We start from the raw sequence: 18,526 nt of genomic DNA on the forward strand, positions 1-18,526 counted from the left end.
AAAGGAGAGAATCCTGACAGAAGAGGTGTTACCTAAAAATTGTTGGCAATGCTTGTCAGTCCTAGTAGCTCAGAAGCAGTATCATAATTCTAGTCAAGATGAATCACGTTGAGTTTAGGGCTGCAACCCTGAGCTTAAAGGGCTAAAATTAAATTGTTTGAATAAACTTCAAAACAACAATCCACACACTAAAATATTTTAGGATATGAATTTCTTCTCATGCTCCTTCAGTCTTTCAGCTAAAGACTTCTAAGTGGGGTAAGAAGTGAGACTGGGCCGGGCATGGTGGCACATGCCTTTAAACCCAGCATTTGGGAGGTAGATCGCCGTTTGAGGCCACTCTGAAACTACATAGTCAATTCCAGGTCAGCCTGGGCTAGAGTGAAACCCTACCTTAGGGAAAAAAAAAAAAAAGTGAAACTGGTTTTATACTTGTGACTGTACACACAGCTCTTAGAACTGTTGACTTAACACGGAGTATGAAACCAAAGGAAGAACTCCCATATGGGCATACATGGAGATAACCCTTTTGGGAACATTTCTTTTAATTTCAATTACATTGCTATTCCTTGGTAGTTTACAGCTAGCTCATTAATTCTCTGCACTTTGTTTTTAATCCAAAAGACTAGAAATTTACCAAACTTCATCATAGGGCTTTTGCTCATTTTTGTCCCTACCTCCAATAACATATAATCTGGTTCTATTTTACTGTTCTAACTAGCTTTGAGAGTTAGAGGTTAGATGAGTAGTAGAATACATGCTATGGAAGACTAGTAGGCAGAGAAGGAAACTCGGAACTCTGTATCCACTTCGAAGCTTGGCCAGGCACAGCAGGAGTAAATATTTTTATATTAAAAAGTAGCTCAGGACAATGAAGCCTGACTGAAACTGCCTTACCTTTACCTGTCCTTGCGAGCAGTGGTCCAGGAGAATCAGGCAGTGTGTGGCCTCCTGCAGCAGGGCTTTCTTAGTGGACTCAGGTGTCAGGCTAGTATCCCTTGCTATATCACACAGTAGTTTCAAGAGAGCCTTTAGTAAGACTACAAGTCTGCACGAAATTCTGGAACCAAGAAGAAAAACTGTAACTGGGACATTAAAGTTAAAACTTTAAAGGCTGTCTGGAAATCCTGATTTCAAAAGTGAAGAAACAAGTCAAAGGATATAAAAGACCAGACAAGTTTTCTCCACCTCAGATTTCCTATTATTTCTACAATGGACTGCTTATATGCACATTTAAGCACACCAAGTCTATTCTGCTCAAAACTAAAAGCTTGGTTCTGTTCTGGTCCCACAATCACAAAAGCTGCACGTGGTGGGACAGGTCTCAGAACTTAGGATGCAGAGGCAGGAGGATCTACATAGCAAGATCCAGTCTTTACAAACCCTAGGAAGAAGGGGCCGAGTGGGAAGGTAATGGGAGGCAGATGTGATCAAAATATATTACATATATGTAAAAAGGAAATGTAGTTGAAAAAGAAAATAAAATAATATGGGAAAGAGAGTGCCCTCTTTTCATCTGCATCTCTGAAAACTTATTTTCAAACAAATCATTATAGAGTAAGCCAAGACTGGGTACCTAATTTGTACTAGGCAATTTATAAGTCTAAATAAATGAAGTATGATATCAAAGATTCTTTTTGCAATTGATAAGGAACAAGAATTCTCATGTGTTCCATAAAGTCAAGAGATGATGTTTATTTCACTGAATGATATAACCCTAGACACAGACATAAAATAAATGAGCAACCAATACCTGCTTGATTAGTTAATTCATTCAGTGTTGGAGAAGAGAGATTCTATCTCTTGTTTCCCTGAATGAGATTCTGTAGTTAAAACCACGAATGCTTACTTGACAGTTGTAGAATGAACTAAGGCGATGCCCTGCATGATAAGCTTCTTAGCTATGACACAGTAGCATCCATCCCTGCTATAGAGGAAGGTCAAAAGCCTATGTGGTTTATCAGTCTACGTTCCTTTTCTTAAGTTCTCAGTTAACCTTCCCCCTGTCTGTTAATATCGTTTTCTTGTGCCTGCCACAATGTATAGCTACTTGAGGTTTCTACTATAAGTTACAGTAATATTTTAATTGTGACCCAATGGCTCTATGCTCTAACAACATCAAGTCTCCTAATGACACATTTAGAAATCCTTGATTTCATGGCATCCTCATCTATTATGCAGGCAATCTTAATAGCCTTTCGCTTAAACATTGAAAAGTAGTTTACCATATCCATATTCTCTATTCACTACTACATATGATGTTCTGTTAAGGCAGTAGTTTTGAATAGGTGATAACCAGCAAATGAACTGAGATTTAATCTTAACTTCTGATTCTGTTGCATTAAAATAAACTTCAAGGAGACATCTATCAGTCCTAGCTTCTCTTAAGATTTGGTTGCTTTGAATTATTTTAATATAAGTAGGACAGCAGGTAGAGCTTGTTTAATTGTATGCAGATACATTCATCTTGGTATCAACTTTGCATTTATGCATGTATTATTAAATTACAGTGAGAGGTCTAGGAATATTGAAAATTTTAATAGTTTTCACATGAACCATAAAGGAATGCTTGTGATTATGATTCTTTACTATGAAAAATGCATATCTAAACAGGCATGCGTTTTTCCATTTGCTATTTGCTTTAGTGCCTTTCTGTTTCTTTCACTTCCTTTTGCTTTCTTCTGATAATATTTACTAGCCAGTAAAATGGGACAAATGGTTACAAAAGGAAAGATAATATTTGAGCAAACTATAAGTCATTGGTTTCAGAAACTCATTATGCATTAACCTACTATCATGGAGATATTTTTATCATTTTTTGCTGACTTAAAGCAATAAATAGAGCTATTTCTCTCTAATAATTGTTGAAATCACATAGTAATTCTCTTTTCCACAGCACTATATTGCTTTTTGACATATCTGCAAAGCAATTTCTCAATTTTGTAGTGATCAGAATTGCAGAGTTAATTGTTATTTCAGCACATGATGTAAGCTACTGCTGTCTGTATGATCTGTCGATGTAAAAACAATATATCCTATAGCATTTCCAGGGACTTCAAATGGCTAAGTAGAATCTTCCTGAGTCTATGCATACTTTCCCTAGTAAAGTAAACAAAGAATAGGCCAAAATTCTGAGACTAGTACACAAGAGAGCTTCATTTAACCTGGAAAACCCACAGCACTCTTGAGTCACCCAACTCTGCAGGTCATGATTATTTCTCTCTGCATTGGCTTTCTGCATCACTTCATGTCCGTTTCTCTGACCTTCACTGCAAATTACACTAATGCTGACCCTGAAAGGCATGATCTGTCATTTGTACTTTACTTTCAATAAAGGCCTGCCAGCATAAACTATTATTTCTACCAGCTGTGGACCCATTTGCCATACTGTTAACAACATGGTACAAGGAATTCATTTTCCAGTTTCTTTTACACCTGAGAATAAATCAAACAACCATAAACAATACATTTTAAAACAGTCATATATATGCAAGTCATTCATAAATGAAGAAACATGAACAAGCCCAGTCTAGCATCATTTGAAATTAAAATTTATTTTTAGAAAGATTTTTCTATTTATTACAGCCTTCTTGGTAACATGATGACATATTCCAGAGATTTATCTGGAAGCCTCAACTGTTTTCAGATAGGCTTCACAGGGCACAGCATATATTCAAGAAAGCACCTCTAACCACTGAGTCACCTCCCAACTTATAAGGATATATACATAATACATATATGTATTCATATAGCTCATGCATTTTTCAGAAATAAAACCCTTGTTTCTCTCCTGTCTCACCCTGTCTAACCATTGGTACATTTGTCTGCTGTCTGATCACAGAAGATATCCCTACCAGTAATGATTACTTATGTCACTCACTCAATTCTCTCATTTCAACATGCTTTGTATCCTCCACTCCACTGAATGATTCCTAAAGAAACAACCATATAACCCATTTGCTAAACTTCCCAACCACTCTCCAGCCTCATGTCTCTTGACTTCTCAGCCATACATGCTAACCTGGTATGTCCATATCTGTGCTTATTGGTAAATGAGAATAATGAATCATAAGGCTGCAGAAGAGATGCCACAGCTCATTGCCATTTATGTTAAGGTGATAAACACAATAATTTTGGACAATAAATACAATGGATTTCCAGACAGCAGTGTAAAGGTATTTCCCATGTACCCTCGTCCCTACACATGCTTCAAGTCTACCATTATCAACACTCCCCCACCACAGTGGTACATTGAGTGCAATCATTGAACAAACATACATTAATCCATTATTATTTCTAAAGTCCATATGTGATGGTTTGTTTTTACCCAAGCCCTAGTAGCTACTGATTCTGTTACAATCTCTATAGTTTTGCATTTTCATGAATTTCAAATAGTTGGGGGCCAAGCATGGTGGTAACATACCTGCAAACTGAGCACTTGAGAGGTAGAGGAAGGAGGATCAGTAATTGCAAGTTTAAAGCCAGCCTGAGCTACATGAAACCTTGTCTCCAGCAAACAAGAACAGTTAGGATCATACAGAATGCATACTTTTGTATTGATTTCTTCTTTTTTTTTTAATTTAATTTATTAGTTTTCTTTTCAGTAAATACAGGCAGTTTGGTACCATAGTTTAGGCTCATCCATGATCTACCCCCTCCCATTGGACCCTCCTTGTTGATGAAAATGGGTCATGCATTGTGGAGTTAGCCCCCAGTTATTGGTATGATAAATGTCTCTGCAAATCATGACCCAACATGTGACTCTGACATTCTTTCCACCCCCTGTTCCGCAAAATTTCCCTGAGCCATGTTGGGTTCATTTTTGGTCTGCTTCAGTGCTGAGGTGTTGGGGGCCTCTGAGGCTCTGGCTCTCTGATTTGGTAGGAGTTGATTTTTCTCTGCGTTGATCTCATTCCCCTTTGTGCTGGTATCCAGTTCACAGGAAAACATCACCCTTGCTTGTTTCTCCAGTTGTCCTTAGTTTCAGTTGGGCCCCTTTTGAGGTATGTTGGAGCAGCTCTCTCCTTAGGATCTGCATCTATCTGAAAAAGAGAAGCAGAATCTCCAATGGAGAGTAAGTTAGCACCTGGAAAATTGAGATAACACTTACTTTTTTGATAGACAGTTTGATAGGTGTAGGCCCTCTTATACCCCGTGATTGATGGTAGCTTGATATTGTAGAGTGGGCTTGTGTTTGGGTATGGTTCTGACTTGTTTCCCAGCTCCTGCTATGGGTCTAGTACCACTGAGTGGATCAGTTAGCCAAATCAAGAGCAGTTGGTTCCCCACCATGGCTGTGTACCACTATTGCACTTGTGTGGGCATCACATCAGGTTATTTATTGCTAATTAGGTTAAACAATGAGTTGCTTGGACAGATCTTGGTCATTTCCCCCAGTCGCCTATGTAACACCTTCTGGCACTAGACACGCTGACTGTCTGGGGACTGACTCTCTCCTGGCTTCCAGCCATGTCATTCCATTTTACGTGTCATCTGCGTATGGAGTCTTCAGCAATAGGGTTTTACCACTGGCCTTTGGTGGGTCATCAAGTACTCTGACAGAAGTCTGTCATTGTTTTGGGAAACCTTGTAGGTTTCTCTGATCAAAAGCTCATTGTGGATGGTAGGCCCAAGCTGGAAGTGGGGGTTACAGGTCAGTGTCCACTAAGAAATTGAGGAAGAACATAACTAATATACAAGAGTTAGAGAGGAGAGAGATAGAGGGGGAGAAGGAGGAGGGAAGATGTAGGAGATTTAGGTGAGTCTTGATCCTACCCCCTCCAGTGTCTTATGGTTCAGGTGTTTCCTGTAAGGGTCTAGCTTCACTGATTTCTTTTTTATATACATTTTCAGTATTTATTTGAGAATAACAGAGGTAGAGAGAGAGAGAGCATGGGTACACCAGAGCCTGCTGCCCCTGCAAACAAACACCAAACACATGTGCCACTTTGTGCATCTGGCTTTACGTGGTGCTAGGGAACTTAACCTGGGCCACAGTACCTGTGTGGTGTTCAAAGGACAACTTTTGGGTGGTTTTTCACCTCTCCACATCATTTGCAACAGGGTTCCTCTCTCTGGATCTCATTCTGCTGTTTTTCTTTGCTATGCTTGTCACAAGCTTCCAGAAAAATTCTGTTTCTGTCTCTCATCTTGCCATCAGAGAGCTAGGATTGCAGAAACCTGACGCAGTTTCTGTTTTTGTTACAGGGTGGCTGAAGGGGTTCAAACACAGGTACTTGGGCTTGAGCAGTGAGTGTTTTACCCCCTGAGCCATGTAATCACCCCACAAATGGATTTTTGTAATCTACATATCTTTTTTTATTAACAACATATTATGTATAGACATATCATTTGTTAGTGCCATCTTTTCTCTTCTTCCTGTCCCCTTTTTGTTAGTTGCCCTTCTCCATGGAGCTGCTGGTATTCCCCATAGAGTTGTGAGTTGTTCACTGTGGGAACAGCAGTCATTTACTGGGAGGAGGCAATGCTTCTTGGCATGACATACCATCCTGTGGCCTTTACAATCTTTATGTCCCCTCTTCCGCAAAACTCCCTGAGCCTTGGAAGGTGTGTTTTAAGTATACTCCAGTGATGATCTGTTAGGAGACTTTGGAATGTGTTGAGTATCATCAGCATCTGTCTCCTTCACCCTGGTGCTGATTGTCAGGCTCACCATGAAAGCAGCACTCTTGCTGGGCTCCACAATTCCTCTGTGGTTTCATCTAGGCCTTGGCTGAGATGTGAGGGGTGTTTTATCTCCTCCAGTCTCACCGCCTTCTGAAAAAGAGAAACAGATTCTACAATGGAGAGCCAAGTCAGCATAGGTTAAATTGGATTAGGGAAATTTTGATGGATGTAGTCCCTCTTTTAGCCAAAGACTAGTGGGAGCTACAATATGCTGTGTTTGGGTTATTAGTCGGAGTTAATTTTTTTTTCTATTAATGATTTTTCGTGCTCTTTGCCAATTGCTTTTTGATATCTCATTCATTCAAACAATGAAGGTAGGACAATTTGAACTCTGAGCATAGTAGTACAGGCTTCTAATCCCAGGACTGAGAAGGTAAAGAAAAGCATGTGCCTGGGACTTTCTGGCCAGCCAGCCCAGCCTAACTGGCAAGTTCCAAGACAATGAAAGACTATCTCACAAAAAACTATATGGTGTTCCTATGGTGCAAAGGTCATCCTCTGGCTCCCACATGTATTTTCTCACACATGCACCAGCACATGCGCGCACACACACGCACACACACACACACACGAATGCATCTGTACATACACATATTGTAATTTTTAAAAATACAGGGCAAATTGGGCGCATTGATTTTTCAGTTACATAAAATCATCAAAAAAAGAAAATCCAAATGATGAAAAAATGTAGGAAAAGAAACTCAGTTCCAGGCTTCAACTTATAATTATGTTAGTTCAAATAAATAAAAGTAAGTGAAATGAAATAAATCATTAAAATTCATAAAGATAAAATATTACTACTACTTTTATATCCTATACAGACAATATCCCATAGGAACAATCACAATTCCTGTCTTCTAAGCTTTTATTAAATGACTTCCTTTGTTGAGTGCATTATGCCTGTAAGGTCAGGTCTGAGTCACCATGAATGTCCAGTTCTCATTCCTTATTATATCTTGAGATGAAGGTTGGGATTCACAGGATGATAGCAGCTATCTCCAATAATCATTTCATCAGGGTCTGAGGAGATGAAGGCTTCGTGTTTAAAGTTCTGGCTATGCAAGCCTGAGGACCTAAGTTCAGATACACAGCACCCATGTAAAAGAAAGATGGGTATGGTGGTGAACATCTATAATGCCACTGTCAGAGAAATTGTGGATGGTAGGCCCAAGCTGGAAGTGGGGGTTACAGGTCAGTGTCCACTAAGAAATTGAGGAAGAACATAACTAATATACAAGAGTAAGAAAAGAGAAAGAAAAATCCCTACGGCTTACTTCCTGGCTAGTCTAGTCAAAATGCTGAGTTTTTGGTTTAGTGAGAGACCTTATCTCAAAAAGGAAGGATGTGAGTAACTGAGGAATACACCCAATAGCAATCTCTGATCTCCATGTGAGTATATACACAAATGTACACACACACACACTTTCTCCCAATATTCTTCTTTCTATTCTCTGACCTCTTTATGTATTACTGATTCAGCCATAATATCTAAGAGTAAGAGTTATTTATATATTTCTTAACATTTATCTTTGTGATTCTGGATATGAAGTTCTGGTTAGATTTTTGTCACATGCAATTGTATTGATGCTTGCATGGAAAATGAGACCAACAAGGTATTTTTTTCCATAGCCAGTTATAGTGGTATAGAATTAGATACCAGCATGACATTCTCTGAGGAACAAAACAATAAAAGCCCAAGAACAGCTCACAGTAGATAATAATACTAAGAAAACAGTCTGATACATCTTCAAAAATGCAAGGAGAAAAGAAGCCAAAATATAAGAAGAAATGCAGCCAGGCATGGTGGTGCACACCTTTAATCCCAGCACTTGGGAGGCAGAGGTAGGAGGATCACTATAAAGTCAAGGCCACCCTGAGACTACATGGTGAATTCCAGGTCAGCCTGAGCTACAGTGAAATGATATCTCAGGGGGAAAAAAAAAAAAGGAAGGAAGGAAGAAATGGAGAAGTAATAGCAAACATAATCATAACCTGATAGAAGATGGGAGCATTATTCCTGGTGGATGACACTTCTTCATTAGGAATAAATTTAACCCAATCATTCAGCAGGTCATCTACAGCAGCAGATTTCACAGATAAAGAGCAACAAGCTAAACTCAGATCCTCCTCTCTACTCAAATCTCTCTCTGGTGTAGAAAGTATAGACAGAACACCACCTGGGGTAAGATCTTCCAACTGACCAAACCCAACTAAAATCCAGACATCAATAAATCCTGGGGCATGTAGCAGAATGTCAGAGAATGGAAAAATAGATCCAGATAAGAAATAGAATCAAATCTGCCCATTAGGGAAATTAATAGAAAGGTTCCAATGCAATAAAGGGATCAAATCATCAAAGATCATAATTGAGCATGTACAAGAAAAATGTCTTTCACTTGTGCTTAACTATTTTCCAGCCAACAGACAACATGTGATTGAATATTTAGAAATGACCCATAGAGAGAATTGCAATGTTCCCAAAACAAAGAGATATGTTTAGGATGATAGTTATGTTATCTTGATCTGGTCATTTCACATTGTGTACATGCATTTAATGTCAAGCCATGGCCCCAAAATTTTATAATTACCTGGGGCAGTTATTTTATTTAGGAAACAGTATCATACCTGAAAATATACTAAGTCCATAGAAATTTTAGAACTTATGGCCAGAAAGGTTTTCTCCTCTAAGTTCTTTTAGCTCTTCTAAACTTTTGGGTTACAATGCCCAGTCCAGCATGGGTTACATAGCATGAACCTGAGAGAGAAAAAAAAAGAGGAGAGAAAGAGAAAGAGAAAGAAGGGAAGGATAGAGGGAGAGCTAGAGGGAAAGAAAAGAGGAAAGAAAAAGGGAAGGGAAGGGAAAAGTACATTGGCATTGAAGATAAAGGCCTGTTCATGGGCAATAAACAAAGTACTTCTCAAATAATAAAAGACAATAGAGTAAATGCCAATTTCTTTAGAAAATATTATTGACTCTGTCTACCTGAAGTAAACTGTCAAACTGATTATATAATTGTTTAAAGACTTAAGAAGAGTTGACATGCTTAAGAAAAAACAGTTTTGTAGACAAGTTAAATTTTAATTCATGTCTGAATACTAATGCTTCTCTCTCTTCCATTTATCCTTATTTTTAAGCTTTCTGTTTTTCAAGGATGGTTAAAAGAAACCATAGTTTCAGAAACCTTTATTATCAGCATAACAGATGGCTAACAGAAGCATGACAGCAGTCTTTTGATTGTGAGTCATGGGGTAAGGTGTGAACCTTAACTTTTAGGTGGCCTAAACCTAAAAACACACACAAGCAAGTGCCCCCAAAAGATATGGCAATTGAGCTTAAAAAAAAAAAAAAAAAACAGGAATGTGGCAGAATTATGTGTTTTTCTAAACTCATGTACACTGAATCCTAGGTCCAGGTACCAGGAATCACATGCCTCCTTTACCTTCAACTGTCAAGGTACAGTAATTCTGTTGTTTTTTTTTAATTTTTTTATTTTCACTTTTTTTGGTTTTTCACTCTGGTCCAGGCTGACCTGGAATTAACTATGTAGTTTCAGGGTGGGTGGCCTTGAACTCTTGGTAATCTTCCTACCTCTGCCTCCCTAGTGCTGGAAGGTACAGTAATTCTTAATGCTTTCTGCTAAACAAATTGCTATTTTCACTACAAACACCTCACTTCATACCTTTAAATAGTAGTCCTAACTTTGAAGTACAGATTAAATCAATCCAGGAACCAAGTCAGTGACTCTTAGTCAGTCTCCACTCTGTTTCCAAGTAAGGGAACCTTACTTGGCAACCTTGGCAACCTGAATGGGAAAACAAACTAATCACCTGAATAAATCTCAAACATAACAGAGTATGGTACAGATTCATTAAATGCATGAAAGGGATGCTAACGTAAAGGAATAAAAAATATTTAACATGAAATCTAAACTCAAGTCAATACTTTTACTTGAATATTCCTAATAGCATTATTCATAATAGCTAAAAGTCAGAAACAATTCAAATAGCCATCAATGCATAAATGGATCAGAAAAGTGTGGCATATACATGAATGCACACATATACACCGTAATATTATTCATCTATAAAAAATTGAAGTATTGGGCTGGAGAGATTGCTTAGTAGTTAAGGCTCTTGCCAGCAAAGCCAAAGGACCTGGGTTTGATTCCCAGTACTCACATAAAGCCAGATTCACAAGTAATACATGTGTCTGACTTCATTTGCAGTAGCAAGAAGCCCTGTTCTCTCCCTCCCTCTCTCTCTCTCTCTCTCTCTCTCTTTTTCTCTCCCTCTCTCTCTCTCTCTCTTCACCTATATTTTGGTAAAAGTTAAAAGATTTTGGGCTGGAGAGATGGCTTAGCGGTTAAGCGCTTGCCTGTGAAGCCTAAGGACCCCAGTTCGAGGCTCGGTTCCCCAGGTCCCATGTTAGCCAGATGCACAAGGGGGCGCACGCGTCTGGAGTTCGTTTGCAGAGGCTGGAAGCCCTGGCGCGCCCATTCTCTCTCTCCCCCTCTATCTGTCTTTCTCTCTGTGCCTGTCGCTCTCAAATAAATAAATAAATAAGTAATTTTTTTAAAAAAAAGATTTTTATATTTATTTTATTTTTATTTGAACTTTGTTTCTATTTGTGTATACTTTTTATAAAATACAATAACTTTAGAATAGCCAGAAGTTTACTAATTTGTAGATGTGGGGTTTAAAATGTTTTGTTGTCACTGTTTGGAAAATATGAAGACTATTACTTTAGATGCTGACATTTTAGTGACATAGTTATGTTTTCTTGTTAAACGTTATAGAGAAAGGGCTAAAACTTATTTTTCTAAGTCATGCAATATAAAGCCATCTTATTTACATCTAGGTGAGTTGGTAACATCTATTATGGCAAGAATTGCTTATCAACATTGTAACACCTCATATTTGAGGACCAGTGTTGATGAGTTAGCCTCTGAAATCTCTGAGGCAAGGAACCTTTTCTCACAATGCTCTGACTTCCCCACTGCTGTGCAGTGGAGATAACAGTTTATCACTGCTGTGATAATCATATCTGTGGGAAATTTCTTTCAAATCTATGGCTTCCAACAGTTCAGGGAAGAAAAAATCCATAAGCTATCCAGAAACCTTTTGATATAGATCAAAGTCTAAAGAATTGTTGAAACCAATTTAAGTTTCCGTAGTGCCATATTTTCAACTATTCAAGATGCCCTTTGCTTTTAAAAAAAATGCTTTCCTTTTGTTTCTCCCAAAATGCCAGAGTACATTTATAAAATATCCTTTATGAATTTTGAACTTTATCCCATGCATAACCTTGTTTATCGGGAAGCATAGAGACCTAAGGAATAGTTTTTCACACAGTGACCATGCCACATCTTTTCCAAATCCTAACAGAGCATGTGTGACTACATTTTTCCTTATCCATATGTCATAATCCAAGATGACAGACAATTGGTAGTTAGTTAGATAAGTAGATAGATTATAGATACACAGATGACAGAAATATACAAACACACAGAGAGATATAGATACACAGATACATAGATGGATACATGCATGCACAAAGATACACTAGATAGATGATAAAGAGATAGAGCAAGCTTACACAAATCTAAAGAAAATATGGTTGTGATATTGATGCGATGCTTGACAAAGTAAATTTCAGAACCAAAACCAGCTACAATTTTGCCAAAGTTAAGAACACTTGCATAATAAAGTTAATTCATCAAGATGTCTATCAATTCTATTTTTTCACTTAGTAATAGTATTATAAGAAAAGTAAAAATAGGCTAATGCACAATTAGAATTGCAGATTTCAATATGTATCTCCTTTCTACTTTTTTTTAACACATTATTTAGATTTCAATATGTACATATGTTGTAGAATATGATGTTCAGAATGTTTTCTCATAGATTGAAAGAAACCAGAGTTGCATTTTAATTCACAAAAGTTCTGGGCAAAAGCTTTGTGAAGTACATGCTATTTCAGTAAGAAAATTGGGAGTAAATTTACAAATATGCAAACTTCTATGCACTCAAATGTATGTTACTGTCTTGGTTGTACTCAAAAATAAAATATATAAACTTCAACGTGAATGAAAAGAATGAAAAAAAATTATGAAAATGTAGCCTCAGTGATTGTCTGTTCCCCCATCCCCAGCACTGCGTTGTAAGTCAGTACTGTGACTACTTTAGACTCTAGGAAGTAGTTCTGCATCAACTGAACAACAACCACAATATTCTGAATAATGTCATCCAAGCCCTATCAGCTTTTGGATAAAGTACTTAATAATCCCTTTATCTATAGCAGACAAAGCAAAATGACTATTTTACATTCACACAGGAATTTCCATTTATAAGGCAATTTCTCATTTCTCATCAAAATTTCAATAAGCCTATAAAAGAGCAGAATGGATACTATACTCATTTGGAACATGAAATTTTTTAAAAAAGGAAGACTCAGAGACGTTTAGAAAATGAAAAAGTTAGAGTTACAGTGCCTGAATCACTGTTACTCAGCTAGGTGTGATTTACCATAAACATTTGTTATGATCTAGAAACTGAATTTTTAAATATGAAAGAATAGTGGGCTGGAGAGATGGCTTAGTGGCTAAGGTTTTTGCCTGTGAAACCTAAGGACTCAGGTTCAATTCCCCAGTACCCACATAAGCCAGAGGCACATGCATCTGGAGTTTGTTTGCAGTGGCTGAAGGGCCTAGCACACCCATTCTCTCTATCTATCCCTTTCTGCTGCCTCTCTCCCTCTCTGTCTCTCTCTCAAATAAATACCATATATATCATATCCTATTAACTAAAAATGTCTCAAAGGGGAAACCATGCTTCAAATCAAAGCTCAAAAATTGAATGAGACCTATGTTCCTTATCATGATTAAAATATGAATGAGTTATAAAGCTCAAAACAATACTAAGTGTCTAGTCAGCATACAGGGTGAATGCCTCACTAATTCTCTCACACATGTACCTATCCAATTTTCTCTTCCATTGTTAGAGTCCCTGCATCCCATTACAGTGCAATCAATACAATAAATGCAGATATGAATAAATAAAATGAAGCCAGCTTTGCCTCATAGCAGATACTTGCATCACATCCATGAAAATTTGCTGTTATGAAATTAGGGGCAGGTGGGCTTTTATTGCCTCCTAACTGCAAAAGAAATATTCAAACTACATAGAATTTACTTTAACAGCTAAATATGACAAAAGAGGTCACACATACCTGTTTCTAAGATTATACACATGTTACTTTTTATACAATGAAATTTTTAATTTTAAGTTAAAAGTGAAATCAATGCTTGTCTTAGATTTTGGCTACTCATTTCTCTCTACAACTAAAAATATTAAAGTTGTATTGTATCAAAGTTTGTGTCATAAAGGGAATGATTAACTTGACAAACTTAATGGTGTATCATTCAGTTTTTCTGCTTGGTTTATTGCTTATGTATCTTACATATTACAAATGTATCTTACTTATTAAAAGAAAATTAGGGACTTCCAGTCAACATGGCAACTGCCTAACTGTGCCACACCTCCCTGGGAAATAAAGGCAAGGCATTAAGAGTTCACCGAGTCTTTTAGGGGAGAGCAATCTCTAATACATTGCCAGTGGGAGGGTACAGAGGGGGATAAAAGGAACGGCTGGTTCCCTAGCTTGCAGGTAGTCCACCAGCCCCCAGTTCCCCCCAAGCAGCTTCTGTTCCCATAGCCTCAGCTTCAGGATACTCCTGAACTTACTGTAGGAAAGGAAACCCAGGCTAGTATAGTTCCACCTGGCTCATTACATGGGGTGATCGCCCAGCTACCACACGTGACCTTGGGCATGCTCTGCCCACTGGCCTGCTCGAGCTCAGGTTCCATTGGTCCATCTGCCCACCACATGCACTCAGCTTTGATGTCCCAGTGTCCTGCCACATGAGAGTTTAGGCTGCTTCAGTGGTTGGTGCTTTGGCATCCCTCCATGTACAAGCTCAGGCTGCTTTGGCATCCCATCATGTGAGAGCTCAGGCTGCTTTGGCATTCTACCTAGTGAGAGCTCAGATTGCTTTGGCATCCAGCCTCAGGCTACTTCAGCATCCCTCTGTGCATGAGCTCAGGCTGATCCAACCACCCAGGTGTTAACTCAGGACCACTCTGCCCATCTGCTTGCCTGCCTGCTAGCTCAGGCCAGCTCCCCCAAGATGTGCCACTTCCCCCACCCATCAATACCACAGTCCTGTTCTCCCTGCTCCATACACTGTGATGGGCAGACCACAACACAAAAGAAATAACACAAAATATCAAATGCAAGTAAATCCAGTGAGATCACCCAGTCCTACAATTATCACCACTAATCAAAAAATAGAAGAGAGACTTCTGGTTAAGATAGCAGCATAGGTACCATGCCAAAGCAGCCTAGGAGGGAAAAAGACCAAAAAAACTCAGCAAAATACACACTTTTACTAAAAAGTGAGGAGTATAGGAAATTGAAACAGCACTGGAGAAGTAGAAGAGATCCAGAGCACGCACAGGCCAGCAAAAGTGGCCCCAGCAGGTCCGCCGACCATGGCAGCAGCGGCACACCAGAAAGCCACCAGGAAAAACCAGGTGAGGGGAGCTTCCACTCACACCAGAGCACTCCGAAGCCCAAGAAACTTGAAGGGAGAGCGGCACTGAACAACAGAGGAGCTGATCACAAGGTACAAGAACACATGGAACAGCATGAGAACCAGAGAACCTACAGCTCCCTCCCCTCCCCCACCACCTGTGCCCAGCTCCAGCGAACAGAGCAGCAGTCCCGGGACTGGCCATGCCAACTTGAGCTGACAGCAGGACCCAAGCAGGAGCAGAGTCCCGCAGCAACATCAGCAGCCCCAGCACCGGCAACAGTAGCCCCAGCAGCAGCAGATCCAGTAGTGGCAGAAGCAGCAGATCTAGCAGCAGCAGCTTCAGAGGCAGCAGCAGCAGATCCAACAGCAGCAGCTTCACCGGCAGCAGTGGAAGCTCCAGCAGTGGCAGCTACAGCAGCAGCAGCAGCGGTGGCAGCAGCAGCCGTGGATCCAGCAGCAACACCTTCAGGAGCAGTGGCAACAGACCAAGCAGCAGCAGCTTTAGCAGCAGGGGAACAAATCCAGCAGTGGTACCACCTTCAGCAGCAGCAGTAGTGGTTCCAGCAGTGGGGTACCGTTCTGCAGGGCCACAGTTGCCAGGCTCGGTTTTCCCTAAAGGAAAAGCCAGTGACCAGCTCCATAAATCAGAACAGCAGCCCAACGACCCAGCCAGCAACTTGACTGAGACCAAAATCATCCAAGGTAACTGGGATTGCACAAGGAAAGGGTCTCACTTGGTCACAAGCTGACTTGGATCCCTCAGCAGACCAGAAATCTTAACCTCTTTATTGATAGAGGATCTGGTTGTTATAATAACTACTCTTGCATAAATACTCGGTGCTGTTCTTGATTGAAAGTGTAGAGTGTTTAGTTAAATTTTAGAATCTACCTGCATTTTATTCCACTCAGCCTACATGAATACTCCCATAGCAGGGAAACTCAAACCCTGGGAACACCTTTGTAGATACTCTGAGTCTTAAGAGCCACACCTAACACCTTAAGCTCCTACCCTGAAAATATATAACATCAAATCAATTGATACAGCTAAGAATATCCAGCTACCTAGAAAATCCAAGCATTAATATAATCCAAGATACAAAAATGTATATATTATAACACAAGAAACACAAAAAAGCAAGACAATATAAACCCACCTAAAAGTATTAATGCAGCAGAAATGACCTCCAATGAGAACGAGTTAGAGGAAATGCCTGAGAAAGATTTCAAAAGAATGGTTGTAAATATGTTCAAAGAAGTCAAAGAACAAACCAAAGAAGAAATCAAAGAGGAAATCAAAGGAATCAAAGAGGAAATCAAAGAAGACACAGGACACCAATATAATGAAATAAAGAAGTCAATACAAGACATAAATAGGGAACTAGAAATAATAAAGAAAAACCAGTCAGAATTACTAGCAATAAAGAACACAGTTAATGAAACAAAAAACTCTGTAGAAAATCTCACCAGTAGAATGGATGAAGGAGAGGACAGAATATCTAAGCTAGAAGACCAGGTGGCAGATCTAATACAGGCCAACAAAGAGAAAGACAAACTTATAGAAAAATATGAGTGGGAATTTCAAGATATTCATGACACTATGAAAAGATCAAATACAATAATTCAGGGCATAGTAGAAGGAGAATAATTCCACTCCAAAGGCATAGTAGGCGTGTTCAACAAAATCATAGAAGAAAACTTCCCCCAAATTGGGAAAGAGGTGCCAATGCAGATACAGGAAGCCATTAGAACCCCAGCCAGACAAAACCTGGAAAGAACCTCTCCTCGCCATATTATAATCAAACTACAAAACACACAAACCAAAGAAAAAATATTGAAAGCAGTTAGAGGGAAAAATCAAGTTACCTACAAAGGCAAGCCCATCAGGATCACAACAGATTATTCAGCACAAACATTAAAAGCCAGAAGGGCTTGGAGTGATATATTCCAAGTTCTGAAAGATAACAACTGCCATCCAAGGTTACTTTATCCTACAAATAGACGGAGAAATAAGGACATTCCATGACAAAAGCAGGATAAAGGAGTATTTGAAGACAAAACCAGCTCTACAGAAAATACTTGATAGAATCCTCCATGGTGAAGAAAAGGAAAAGCACACATATAAGGAACCTGGAAAAAACAAGCAATACTCAAATACTAGTTAACACAAGAGAACAAAGGTAGAACCAGAACCACACACACACACACACACACAAAAAGGCAAACATGAATACACACCTTTCAATAATATCTCTTAATATCAACGGCCTCAATGCGCCAACGAAAAGACATAGGTTTGCAGACTGGGTTAAAAAGCAGGATCCTACAATTTGTTGTCTCCAAGAAACTCACCTTTCTACAAAGAATAGAAATTATCTTAGGGTAAAAGGTTAGAAAATGGTGTTTCACGCAAATGGGCCTAGAAAACAAGCAGGGATTGCTATCCTAATATCTGAAAAGGTATACTTCAGTCCAATGTTAGTCAAGAAAGATAAGGAAGGTCACTTTATATTGATTAAGGGCACACTCCAACAGGAGGTGATTACAATCCTAAACATAAATGCACCTAAAATGGGGGCTCCCAAATTCATCAAACAAACACTATTAAAACTAAGGTCACAGATAACACCAAACACAATGGTGGTGGGTGACTTTAACACCCCACCTCATCAATTGACAGGTCATCCCAAGAAAAAATAAACAGAGAGGCATCTGGACTAAATGAGGTCATAGAAGGAATGGACCTAACAGATATATACAGGACATTTCATCCAAATGCTACAGAATATACATTCTTTTCAGCAGCACATGGAACATTCACTAAAATAGACCATATTTTAGGACACAAAGCAAATATTAACAAATTTAGGAAAATTGAAATAATTCCTTGCATTCTATCTGACCACAATGGAATTAAACTACAAATCAGTAGCAAGAAAGGCTATACAGCATACACAAAATCATGGAAACTAAACAATACTAAATGATGAATGGGTCAATGAAGAAATCAAGAACGAAATCAAAAAAACTATAGAGTCAAATGATAATGAGAACATAACATACCAAAACCCTGGGACACAATGAAGGCAGGTCTAAGAGGTAAATTTATAGCCTTAAGTACCTATATTAAGAAACTAGAAAGGTCACAAGTAAACAACCTAATGCTTTACCTTAAAGCCTTGGACAAAGAAGAACAAGGCAAACCAAAAATCAGTAGGCAGGAAGAAATAATAAAGATTAGGGCAGAA

This window comes from Jaculus jaculus, chromosome 13 (genome assembly GCF_020740685.1).
Source record: "Jaculus jaculus isolate mJacJac1 chromosome 13, mJacJac1.mat.Y.cur, whole genome shotgun sequence".
NCBI lineage: Eukaryota > Metazoa > Chordata > Mammalia > Rodentia > Dipodidae > Jaculus > Jaculus jaculus.